Source organism: Carcharodon carcharias, chromosome 6, assembly GCF_017639515.1.
Source record: "Carcharodon carcharias isolate sCarCar2 chromosome 6, sCarCar2.pri, whole genome shotgun sequence".
In the NCBI taxonomy this organism is placed as follows: Eukaryota; Metazoa; Chordata; class Chondrichthyes; order Lamniformes; family Lamnidae; genus Carcharodon; species Carcharodon carcharias.
In genome coordinates, this window is record NC_054472.1 from 88376756 (window position 1) to 88389869 (window position 13114).

General features: G+C 41.0%; 1 protein-coding gene across 2 annotated transcripts in view; it reads left to right on the top strand.

Annotated features, from left to right (window-relative positions):
* The first annotated feature begins 8151 nt into the window (after positions 1-8151).
* Positions 8152-13114, top strand: part of ppp1r42 (protein phosphatase 1, regulatory subunit 42) — a 125875-nt gene continuing 120912 nt past the window's right edge. For both annotated transcript variants that reach the window (XM_041190062.1, XM_041190063.1), the window contains exon 1: positions 8152-8527. The gene's annotated coding sequence lies outside the window, so the exon portion shown is untranslated. The remainder of the gene's footprint in view (positions 8528-13114) is intronic.

Genomic DNA, 13114 nt, shown 5'->3' on the forward strand with positions numbered 1-13114 from the left:
ATGTTTTTTCTATTTGCCACCCGGGCTCCTGGCCTGCCCACCAACCTTAAGGTTGGATGGGCATGTCCTTTAATTGTTTAAATGATCCATTGACAGGTCAGTGGGCCCACAGCTGATTTTGCTGCGTCCCCACCTTCCTGAATATTTAAATGCGTCATCCCGCATCATTTTATGTGTCAGCGAGCAGGCCCTGCCCCCTGCTTGCCAGCGGCAAAATTCTGCCCATCATGTATAGCTAAATCTGTCTTCCGCAACTTATTCTCACAAATAGATTTGTGTGACTACAATAGCTTTTCCAAATGACTTTGACACTTGTTTGGAAGGTAACTCAATATTTAATTTAAATTTTCAAGCACCCCCTCATTATCCAATTTGATTAGAGGAAAATCAATTTCAGAGTCTTATCATCCACCATCACTAATACCTTTTTTTGTTCCTCTTCCCTGTGAAAGTACTTTTAAAGCATATTTACATGACACACCCTCTACTTCTTTCTTCTGTCTGGAGTATTCATTAAATAATTTACTTCACTCAAATTCTTTTCAACCTAGTAAGGTCCTAAACCTTGCCTTTAATGAATCACTAGCACTGGTAACAGAACGAACACTTTCTCTCCAGAAACAAAACTGCGAGCTGTTGCTTTCTTGTCTGCCTTCATTTTCATTACTTGCTGTGACATCTTTAAATGTTCCCTAGCCAACTCACATGCCCTGTTCAATCTTTCCTGAAATTTGATATATAATCCAGGAGAATAGTTTCTGAATTTTGACGCAGCAATTTCTCATAAATCAATTTCAGTGGTCCCCTTACCCCATGATCATAAACTGGTTCAAAAGGGCTAAAATCGCAGATGCATCAGGAGTGTCTCTAATAGCAAATAACAAGAATGGAATTCCCCTATCCCAATCTTGTGGATAATCCTGACAGTACGCTCTCATAATAGTTTTTAAAGTTTGATGCCACCCTTCCAAAGCTCCTTGTGACTCTGGATAATGAGCTGTTGACTTAAATTGTTTTATTCCCAAGCTGTTCATTACTGTCTTTAACAGTTGTGACATAAAATTTGAACCCTGATCTAATTGCATTTCTCTAGGTAAACCATATCTTGTAAAAAATTTAGTTAACCCCTCCACAATCTTCTTAGTTGTAATATTTATGAAAGGAATCACTTCAGGAAACCTGGTAGACACATCCATTATTGTCAGTAAATACTGATTTCCACCTTAAGTCTTAGGGAGGGTCCTACACAAGCAATCGTGACACTAGTAAAAGGTTCTTCAAATGCTGGCATTGGGATTAAATGCACTGGCTTAACCACTGCTTGTGGTTTCCCTGTTACTTGATATGTGTGACATGTTCTGCACAATTTGACTACATCCCTATGCAACCCTGGCCAATAAAAATGTTTCTGCGCTTTTGCCTGTGTCTTTCTAATTCCTAAATGCCCTCTCCCCATTGGAATTTCATGAGCAATTCTCAGAATCTCATTTCTATACCCTGATAGGACAACAATCTGATGTACCTCCCTCCAGCTTTCATTTGCTGAAACATGATCCAGCCTCCATTTTCTCATTAAATTACCTTTAAGGTAATAACATATTTAAATGCATTTTGCTTCTGTTTCCAAGAAAGCTGCCTGATATAACTGTTTTAGTTGCAAATCATTTTCTGTAACTCCACTTAGCTCCTTGAGTTAATCACTTCAGCTGAATTGTCCTGTAGTCTTTCCTCCTGACAATGTTATCAAACACAGTGTCAGCTAATTGGATTTCAACACCTTTTTCTTGCCTTTAAACTGCCTGTCCTTCTTGTTTTTCTTGCTTCAACCTGTGTGCCTGTGATCTCATCACCACACAATCTAGAAACAATCCAGGATGCTTCTACTGTAACACCTCTGTTGAAACCACTTACACAGGCTGCTCAACTACCCTAGGCATTACCAAATCTGTGACCCAGCTATATCATTACCAAGAATCAATTGAACCCCTGCAATGGGCAACTCTTCCACTATTCCAGCAATAACTTCACCTGTCTTCCATTTACTCTTTAAATTTACCTTTCACAATGGAATAAGTTCAGCATCTCCATGAACCCTACTTTTTAATCACCTGTTTCTGCAATATTCCCACTGAACAACAAACATGACTATCCCACAACATTAAGGATTGACTAGCCTCTGTGTCTCTTAAAACTTTAACATCTTTACTTACTCCAACCTGTACACATGGAAAGACTTTCCCTTCACACACAAAGTCTATAAGCATCTCTGCAACTTGCCCCTCAGAATTCTCTTGGGTAAATTGTGAACACATTCCTACTTCTTTACCTACCACTGATTCTTCCTGTTTTACCTGTACATAAACCATTGGTTTCTCCTGTGCCTGAACCTCAAAACCCACAGTACTTTTATTTCAAGAACTTTTCTGTACCCCAGTAATTCCAAAAGATTTTTCCTGCAATTTCCAACACACTGACTTTGTGTGCCCCACTTTATTACAACAAAACATTTCAATTTTTGAATGTCACTCCTACCCTCAGCACCTTCCTTTTTATTCTGAGAAAAAACTTCCTGGGAAATTCCTGCTACTCCTTTTCTTCTCTAACTACCCACCTTCTTTCACCTTCCCATTTTCTATCCTTTTCAGATTTGAAAGAGTGACGATAAAAAGGTTTAGCTCTATGAACTAACTCATAACCATCAGCTATCTCTGCTACTTGCCTTACAGAATCATCCCTCTGTTCCTCCACATGAGTTCTCACTACCAAAGGGATTGAGTCGTTAAACTCTTCCAAAAGAATTACTTCCCTAAGAGCTGCACCCGTTGTCTCTATTTTTAATACCTGTATCCACTGGTCAAATTAATTTGTTTCACTGTCTCAAACTCAATATAAGTTTGCCCAGGCTGTTTTCTCATATTCCTAAATTTCTGATTGTGTGCCTCAGGAACCAACTCATATACACTCAAAATAGTCTTTTTCACCACATCATAATTCACCGATATTTCTTCAGACAGTGAAGCAAATATCTCATGTGCTCTACCCACCAATTTAGACTGTAACAATAACGTACAGTTTTCCTGTGCCCATTTCATTTGTTTAACTATCTTCTCAAATGAAATAAAAATGCTTCAATATCTTTTTCCTCAAACTTTGGAAGAGCTTTTATAAATTTAAACATCTCCCCACTGAGTTATACTCTGGAGATAAGTCCTTCCTCACCTCCTGCCAACATTTCCAATTGAAATTCTCTCTCTCTCTCTTTCTCTTTCCTCTTTCTCTATCTTCACAATTTCTAACTCCCTTTCCTGTTGTCTTTCTCTCTCCTGCCTTTCTGCATGTTCACTTTGGAATGCCCTGTCTCTTTCCTTTGCTTCTAATTCAAGTTTTTTCAGTTCCTTTGCTTGTTCAAGTTCAAGCGTCTTAATTTGTAACTGAAATCTCACTACCTCCGGCTGCGACTCATTAGTGTCAGATAACACTTCCAACTATAGATGCTGTACAATGCCTTTAATTCTATCTGATTTCCTAGCCCCTGCAGGTAACCCCAATTGTAATTTATCCACGAACTCTGTTAACTTACTCTTGGTTACTTTTTGTAACCTGATCAGAATTATATCTTCTACTTCCAAAAAAGATTTGGTCATGGATACAGCCATTTTTGCAGTCTCACCACTTCAAAAATACCTCACCAACCCTGGAATTCAAAGTGCTTCTTGTGCTCATAACCGTAAGATTCACCAATTGAAACCAATCAAGGAATTACAAATATTTTCCTGGACAAGCCCTCAATTGTTATGACACAGCAGTTGGTAAAGGCTGAGTTGTTTAAATCCCGGGGGAAAGTTGAACAATTGTCATAACCTATATTTTTAATTGGTATGTTTGAGATGCAGCACTGAATTCAGGAATAAGACCACCAAGCTTTGAAAGTTTTTTTTACATAAAACTAAATTAAACATTTATTAATTTAACAACAAATTAAACACATACACATGTCTACAAATTACTACCACAATAACTTTTAAACAAATCCCCAAATTAATCACTCCCAGGTAATTCTTCACCAAGGCAACAGTAACCCATAGACTTTAAACAGATGAACTGCATTCCTCTCCGCAGATACTGTCAGATCTGCTGAGACTTTCCAGCTATTTTTGTTTTTGTTTCAGATTTTCAGCATCTGCAGTATTTTGCTTTTACTTTAAACAGACACCAGGTAAAGCACATTTGACCTTACGAATTGAAAATGAGGTTCCTTTCAATTTGGTTCCTTTGCAGACACAGTTGTAGGCTTACAGCTGGTTAGACTTACATGTCTCTGACCTACACACACAAACTCTTTTCTGTTTATACCTAGCTTCCCCTTTGAATGTAAATTTTCCATTGTATTACTAGGTTTTTAAAATTTTACCTCTCCTAACAATATTCCTTTTATTCCACCAATTTTATTAGTGATATAACCACGTTCCTTGGCATCTCCCAGCTAGGCGCAAGATTTTACTCATTCTTTTGAATGCTTTATTCAGCAAATTTACATTTATCTAATTAACATCTCAAACTACTGTATATCAAGGCACCCAGACTAGCTGGCTTTAATCCAATTAAGACACACACACCAACACACACATAGACACAGACCCCACTACAATTCCGATTTAACAATAATTTCCAATAACGTTTTAGATATTAGTATCTCTTCATGACAGTGTGCATTTAAATATGGTGCCTGGAAATATGAGCTGATGAGGTAATGGCGGGGTGGACGAATCCCACCCCACCCTGCTATGAGTTTCGATGTGCTGCTCATTTATGCATACATAATGAGGTGAAAAGCAGACGATCTGGCATGTAAACCCACCACGTCGGCCGGCAGGAAGCATGCCGACATTCCTGACTACCACCACACTTAGTCTCTGGAGTAGAAAATTTTATCCTATATCTGGTCATCACAACTTGGTGTAGTGATATTTTTTCTCACAGTTTAGAGATTTATTGGTACTTTCCAGTAATAGCCCAACATATGAGTGGTTGCATTATATGGTGCCTTAAATGTAATGCAGCACCCCAAGGCACTTAACAAACATTACCATGCAAAATTTGACATCGAGCCACATAAAGTCAGATGACTAAAAATTTGGTCAGAGGTAGGTTTTAATAGCGTCTTAATGGAGGAAAGAGATGTAGAGAGGTGGAGAGATTTAGGTAAGGCATTTCAGAGCTTCAGACCTTGGCAGCTGAAAGTACAGCCACCAGTGGTCCAGTGATTCAAATCGGGTATGTTCAAGCGACCAGAATTGGTGGAGTGCATGCCCCCTCCCACCACCCCCCTCCCCCCCACTAGGGCCTACCAGCTGGCACCAGTGAGATCCTGGACTTGCCTGGGTTTCGAGGCATCCGTGGTTGTTCTTCCTCCTGGGCCTTCTGCAGTACCAACAGTGGCCTCTGCTCCTGGTGGTGCTGACAATATTGCAGAGGTTCCAACCTACAATTGGTGGCAGCTCTGTGAGGCGAGACTTCCTCCCGGTGAGAGGCGGAAGTCTTGCCTCACAATAATTAAAGGCCTGTTGGCCAAAAAATTAAAGCTAGGCAAGCCAGCCAAATGGAGGTGGTCTCACCCCCAACATTTGCTCTGGAGTGCAGGGAGCCCATCCTCAGGGTATAATGGTGTGAGTTAGGACTTGAGCAGCAGAGTTTTGAATAACCTCAAGTTTGCGGAGGATCGATCTATAGAGGTTGATCAGGAGTGCATTGGCATAGTCAAGTTTAGAGGTAACAAAGGTATGGATGCAGCTTTGGAAGGAGACAAACTGAGGCAAGGGTGGAGTCGGTTGACGCTACAGAGGTGAAAATAGGCGGTCTTAGTGTTTGTGCGGATATGTAGCAGGAATCTCACCTTGGAGTCCGGTATAACATCAAGCTTATAAACACACTGGTTCAGGCTCAGACAGTTGCCAAGGACGGAGATGGAGTCAGTGGCAAGGGAATGGAGTTTGTGAAAGACAATGGCTTCTGTCTTTCCAATATTTAATTGGAGGAAAATTCTGCTCATCCAGCACTGAATCTTGGACAAGCAGCCTGATAGTTTAGAGACAGTGGTAGAGAAAAGAGAGGTGGAGCTGAGATACCAGCTGGGCGTTGTAATATACATGTTGAAAGTGATGCTATATTTCACTGTACATAATATGAAAGCAGTTCAGTTATGTTACTGTATCCAACGCTATTTATAAATTTATAGTTTAGATTAGAGTTTGAAATTGATATAAATTGGTGAGATTAATTTATGATTAGACTTCTGAGGTAACAAACAAATTAACAGCAATTGCCACTCTATTGAGCCACTCTATTAAATTCTTCATGTAGTTAGCAATGTTTCCAGAATTTATATGACCATGTCCTACAGCCGTAGATGAACTGGTTGCAATGTCGTTACATTCTCAGGCAATGCATTCCAGATCCTAACCACTTGTTGCATAATCTTTTTCCCTCAAGTTGCTGTTGATTCTATTGCCATTTACCTTAAATCAGTGTTCTCTGGTTCTCAACCCTTCTGCCAATGGGAACAGTTTCTCCCTATTTACTCTGTCCAGACCCCTCATGATTTTGAACACCTCCACCAAATCTCTTCTCAACTTTCTCTTTTCCAAGGAAAACAGTCTCAGCTGAACACTCACTCAATCTTTCTGTACCCTCTCTAAGGTCATTCTTTCTAAAATGTAGAGCCAAGAATTGGACACAATAGTCCAGTTAAGGTTAATCATAAAACTTGCTTGTTCTTGTACTGTAAGACTATATTTATAAAGCACAGGATCCTGTATGCCCTTTTAAGCACTTTCTCAACCTGCCCTGCCACTTTCAATGATTTGTACATATAATCCCAGGTCTCTCTGCTCTCGCAGTCCTTTTAGAATTGTATCCTTTATTTTACATTGCTTCTCTTTGTTCTTCCTGCCACAATATGTCAACTCACATTTCTCTGCATTATATTTCATCTGCCACATGTCCGTCCATTCCACGAGCTTGTCTATGTCTTCTTGAAGCCCATCACTATCCTCCTCACAGTTCACAATACTTCCAAGTTTTGTGTCATCTGTAGATGTTTAAATTGTGCTCTGTACACCCAAGTCAACATGACAACCTATTGGCGTCCCATAAAACAACTTCGCTGCTTAGCACCTAACTTCAATATCAAGTGGCAAGTCAAAATCCCTAACACCTAATTCTTGCAAGGTGCTGCATACCTGGTATCAAGAGCTCAGCTTTGCTGGATTGGCCATGTGGTTCACATGGAGAATTCCTACATGCAAAAGGCAATATTCTACAGCAAGTTGAGCATGAGAATTTGCACCATAGGATATCCTAAACTCAGATACAATTAAGACATTCCGAAAGCCAACTCAGAGCCTGTAAGTTCATCCACATTGCAAGGGAAAAAAATATCCATATCCATATGGAGAAGTCGTGGTCCTCAAGCAATCTTAACATTTGAGTAGATTGTCAGGTCCCTGCAGGGCAAATGAGTATGCGCAAAGTCAGTGTCTTCATCCACCCCTCCAATGACTTCATAGGTAATATTTGCAACCTGCTATTCAAGACTTGGATTAAAATCACATACCAGGACCACATCAACCTAGAAGATGAACAGTTGGGTTTTTTGCTGAACAGTCATCTGTTGACCAAGCAACAGCTAGGGGAATCCATCACACCCAAGCTGGTCATTGGTACATATATCAAGAAAAGCAGGGGTCCTCGTACGAACCCTGGGCCACCTCATTGTATGTCTTGTCAACAATTATTGCTTGATTGCCTCTTGTGATTGGCAGTGTCATGGATGCTAGAGATAAGAATGCATTTATTGTTGTTGATTCACTTGCAGAGTGCTCGATCAATGGTGAATGGGGTGATTAGTACGAGGTGAAATCTATTTATTTGTGGATATCATAGATCTTATTCTTAGAATGATGCCTTACACTGCTTGTATTCAAAATTATCCCTACTGACCCTTTCATTCTCTTTCTGATTTGTTTGTAGCTCTGATGCAAATTAAGTTAAAGGGCGGAACGGAAAGAGCAAATTCATTTTTGGGGAGATCAGGCGCTTCACCGGAAAGTAAAGTAGTGGCACCCGTTTCCACAGCAACCGCTAGCGTCGGCCGCGAGCTTTCAAACGGGACAGCATTCGAGACGGCCGCGGGGCTGAGGACGGGCGTCAGGCAGCTTTATAACGGCACCGTTAGCAAAGGGAAGACCAAAGTTTATCATTATTTCACATTTTGTTCAGTCCTTTAATCTTTTTGTTTTAAGTAAGTGCTGCCCCTGATCTGGTTTATGCGCCGCTCCACTCTTCGGTGGAAGTGGCTGGGCCTCTGGAGGCTGTGTGTCCACAACTGGTAGCTTTGTTGAGCTGATAAATATTACAGGCCAGTGGTTTGCGTGAATGTCATCCGGTTTCGGCTTCGCATTGTGCGGGAACTGAAGCCGCCTCCAGGCAAACTGTGAATGCGCCTCTAGCAGCTGGCACCGGCAGCCGGGTATGTTGGCATGATCCCCTTCCCAATCTACTTTGCTCTCCCCACCCCTAACTGCAACCGGATTAACACGCGTGACAATTGTGATTTTATGTGAGTCCTGAGAAATGAACCGGAAAGGAGTGCTTCTTCCCTTCCCGGGCTCCCATATGCTTTGACATTCTGCAGATTGTCACCTTTACCTAAAAAAACACGTCAGCCTGACTGGTGCTTTGACGCGGCGTAGTGGGCGGGAAGATCCTGAAAGTCCAATGATTGTCAACCTAATGTTTACAAGAACGGACTTCCAACTCTGCTAGCTGAAGCGGGGCTCCAGCCCAAAATCTACTGACGAAGTGGTATTGAATCAAGGGTCACTTCAGCGTGAGTGCAATCGCACTTCAAATGTTTGTGAAAAATGCATATATAATTTGCATTTTTTCAGGTACTTTCCCCCATACAATAATTGTACTAAAGTTACTGAGAGGTGCATAAGGGATCACTCTCAATACCTGCTCCTTTTCCAAATGGACAAGTAGTTGACACTTCTTTATCATAAGATCAGGAACTCAACTTTGGACAGAAAGCTTAATGGGCCCAAATCTATGTCTTGGAGCTCTCAATTATCTGGAGGAGGTTACAGTGATAGTCAAGGATCATTTTTTAAATTCATTCATGGGATGTGGGCTTCGCTGGCTGTGCCAGCATTTATTGTCCATCCCTAGTTGCCCTTGAGAAGGTTGTGGTGAGCTGCAGCTAGGGATGGGCAATAAAGGCTGGCCCAGCAAGTGAACTATCAATTGACTATCATTGTAATCTCCTCCAGATAATTGGGCTCTAGGGCTGTAGAGAGGCTTTAAACTAAATGGGGGGAGGATTCACATGAGGGGAGATTCAGAAAGTTAATGAGAAAAAGCAATTGTGCAGGTTGACGAAACGGGGAATGATAACTAGATTGTGACAGGAAGGGACAGAGCATACAAACATAAGAATGCACCAGCAAATAGGGTCCAAGTAGGGAAAAATGGTAAAAACATAATTAAAGGCTCTTTATCTGAATGCCGCAGCATTCATAACTAGATAAATTGATAGCACATATTGAAATTAATGGGTATGATATGATAGTCAGTCATTACAAGGACATGCTTACAAGGTGACCAAGACTGGGAACTGAATTTTCGAGGAAATTTGACATTTCGGAAAGAAAGGGAAATGAGTTAGGGTAGCTCTGTTAATAAAGGATGAGATCAGCACAGTAGTGATAAATGATCTTGGATTGCAAGATCATAATGTAGAATCAGTTTGGGCAGAGATAAAAAATAGCAAGGGAAAGAAGTCATTGGTGGGAGTCGATAATAGGCACCCTAACAGTAACTACACTGCAGGACAAAGCATAAGTCAAGAAATAATGGGGGTTTTGAGAAAGGTACTGTAATAATAGTGGATAATTTTAATCTTCATCTGGACTGGACAAATCAAATTGGCAAAGTAGCTTTGAGGATGAGTTCATAGAATGTATTCAGAACAGTTTCTTCCAATATATTCTGGAATCAATGAGGGAGCAGGCAATTTTAGACCTGGCAATGTGTAATGAGAGAGCATTAATTAATGATCTCATAGTAAAGGATCCTTTAGGCAAGAGCAATCATAGCATGATAGAGTGAGAAACCTGGATTGGAAACAAATGTTTTAAACTTAAAGGCAATTACAAAAATATGGAGACAGCATTGACTACAATGGACTGGGAAGTAAGCTAAAACGTAAGATGGTAGAGAAAAGTGGCAAATATTTAAGGAGATATTTCATAACTCTTTACAAAGATATCTTGCATTGAGAAAGAAAGACCACATGAGAAGGATGCACCATTTTTGGCTAACTAAGTTAAGGATGGTATCAAATTGAAAGAAGAGGAATAAGATGTTTTGTAGATCATTGGTAGGCCAGAGGATTTGAAAACTTTAGAAACCAGCAAAGGATGACCACAAACATAATAAAGAGGGAGAAATCAGAACATGAAAGTAAATTAGCAAAGAAATAGAAAAATAGATAGTAAGAGATTCTACAAGTACATAAAAGGAAAGTGAGTAGCTAAAGTGAGCATTGGTCCTTTAGAGAATGAAACTGGGAAATTAATAATGGGAAACACGCAAATGGTAGAGGCTTTGGACAAGTATTTGTATCTGTTGTCATGGTGGAAGACACAAAAAAATCCCAATAATAACAGGACAAAATCAAGGGGCAAAAGGAAGGAGGAACTTAAAACAGTCACTATCATTAGAGAAAAAGTACTGGGAAAACTAATGGGACTAAAGGCTGACAAGTCCCTGGACCTGATGGCCCAATTCATTTTGATACCATCCTTAAAAGAAGTGGCTACAGAGATAGTGGATGCATTGGTTGTAATCTTCTATAAGTCCCTAAATTCTGGAAAGGCCCCAGTGGATTGGAAAACCACAAATGGAACACCTCAAGTCAAGGAAAGAGGGAGACAGAAAGCAGGAAACCACAGGCCAAGTTAGGCTAATGTCTGCCATTGGGAAAATGTTGGAATCCATTATTAAGGCGGTAGTAGCAGGATATTTAGAAAATCATAATGCAATCAAGCAGAGTCAACATGGTTTTACGAAAGAGAAATTGTGTTTGACAAATCTATTAGAGTTCTTTGAGGATGTAACAAGCCGGGTGGATAAAGGGGACCAGTGGATGTAGTGTGTTTGGATTTCAGAAAGGCATTTGATAAGGTGTCACATAAAAGGTTACTATTCAAATTAAGAGCTCATGGTATTGGGGTAATATATTAGCATGGATAGAGGATTGCCTAATGAACAGAAAACTGAGAGTCAGGATAAATGGGTTATTTTCAGGTTGGCAAAATGTAACTAGTGGGTGCCACAGGGATCAGTACTGGGGCCTCAATTATTTATGATCTATATTAATTAATGACTTGGATGAAGGGCCTGAGTCTTTTGTAGCCAAATTTGCTGACCATACCAAAGTAGGTATGAAAGCAAATCATGAGGAGGACACCAAAAGTCTGCAAAGGATATAGCTAGTGTTTCATGTATAAGGACAGCAGTCTTCATCAGTGTCTATCTCAGTGAGAGGCTTTATTGAACTGATCGGAAATGGCAGCCTACAGCGAGTTGCTCCATGGTAGTCACATGACTGCAGCAAATCAGATTTTCCATGTGGCCTGATTGGATTTCAAAACCCAAACAGCTAGGTTAAGTGAGTAGACAAAAATTTGGAAGCTGGGGTCTAATGTGGGAAAATGTGAACTACCCACTTTGGTGGGAAGAATAGAAGAGCAGAATATTATTTAAATGGAGAGAGACTGCAGAATGCTGCAGTACAGAGGGATCTGTGTGTCCTTTTACACAAAAAGTTAGCATGCAGGTACAGCAAGTAATTAGGAAAACAAATGGAGTATTAACCTTTATTGCAAGGGGGATGGAATATAAATGTAAGGAAGCCTTGCTACCACTGTACAGGGCATTGGTGAGACTGCACCTAGAGTACTGTGTACAGTTTTGGTCTCCCTACTTGAGGAGGGGCATACTTGTTCACTTGTTTGATTCATGGGATGAAGGGGTTGTCTTATAAGGAATGGTTGAGCAGGTTGGGCCCACATTCATTGGAGTTTAGAAGAATGAAAGGTGATTTTATTGAAAGATATAAGATTCTGAGGGGATTTTACAGGATAGATGCTGAGAGAATGTTTCCCCTTATGAGGGAATTTGGAACAAAGGAGTACATTTTCAAAGTAAAGGGTCTCCCATTTAAGATGGAGATGGTGGGGAGGAATTTATTTTCTCAGAGGGCTGTTAATCTTTGGAATTCTCTACCCCAGCGAGCTATGGAGGCTGGGCCATGGAATATATTCAAGGCTGAGTTAGACAGATTTTTGATCTACCAGGCAGTCTAGGGTTTCGAAGGTAGGCAGCCATGTGGAGTTACGGTAACAATCAGATCAACCATGATCTAATTGAATGGTTTCTGGATTGGACTTTGACCCCCAAAGGGGTCTTATGTTCTTATTATAAGGCAATGGAGCGATTTTGGTTGAGATTTTAAACCAAGGCCCTGACTGCTGTCTCAGGCAGACATAAAGGGCAGGATTTTCCCTGTCCTGGGGTGGTGGACTGGGAGGTGGAGGGTTGGGCTGGGAAATACCAGGGAGCCATTTTGGAACAGCTCCCAAATGCAGTCCTGCTGTCCAGAAGAATGGAGTTGAGCAGCCAATTTAAATAATAAAAAGTCCCTTTAACGGTGATATTCAAAGCCTGTTGGCATTTTGCTGGCAGCGGAGTGGCCCCTGCCTTGCAGGGAGGCCACCCAGCTTCATGTAGGCAGCCTCCCTATGGCCATCCAGGGAGGTGACTGGAGCTGGAGGCTCCATGCCCCAGAGAGGGTGGCTGTGGGCAAGAAAGGCCATGCCTGTGGCACCAATGAGCTATCCAGAGGAGCCTGCCTGCTAGTCACCTCTGATTTTAAATTTCTTACTTACCTCTCTTTTCTGTTGAGGAACACCTCAATATCCAGCCTTCAAATTGGCCTCTGATTGGCCGGCGGCATCAACATGCCACTTACCATCCCTAATTGGACTGCGCA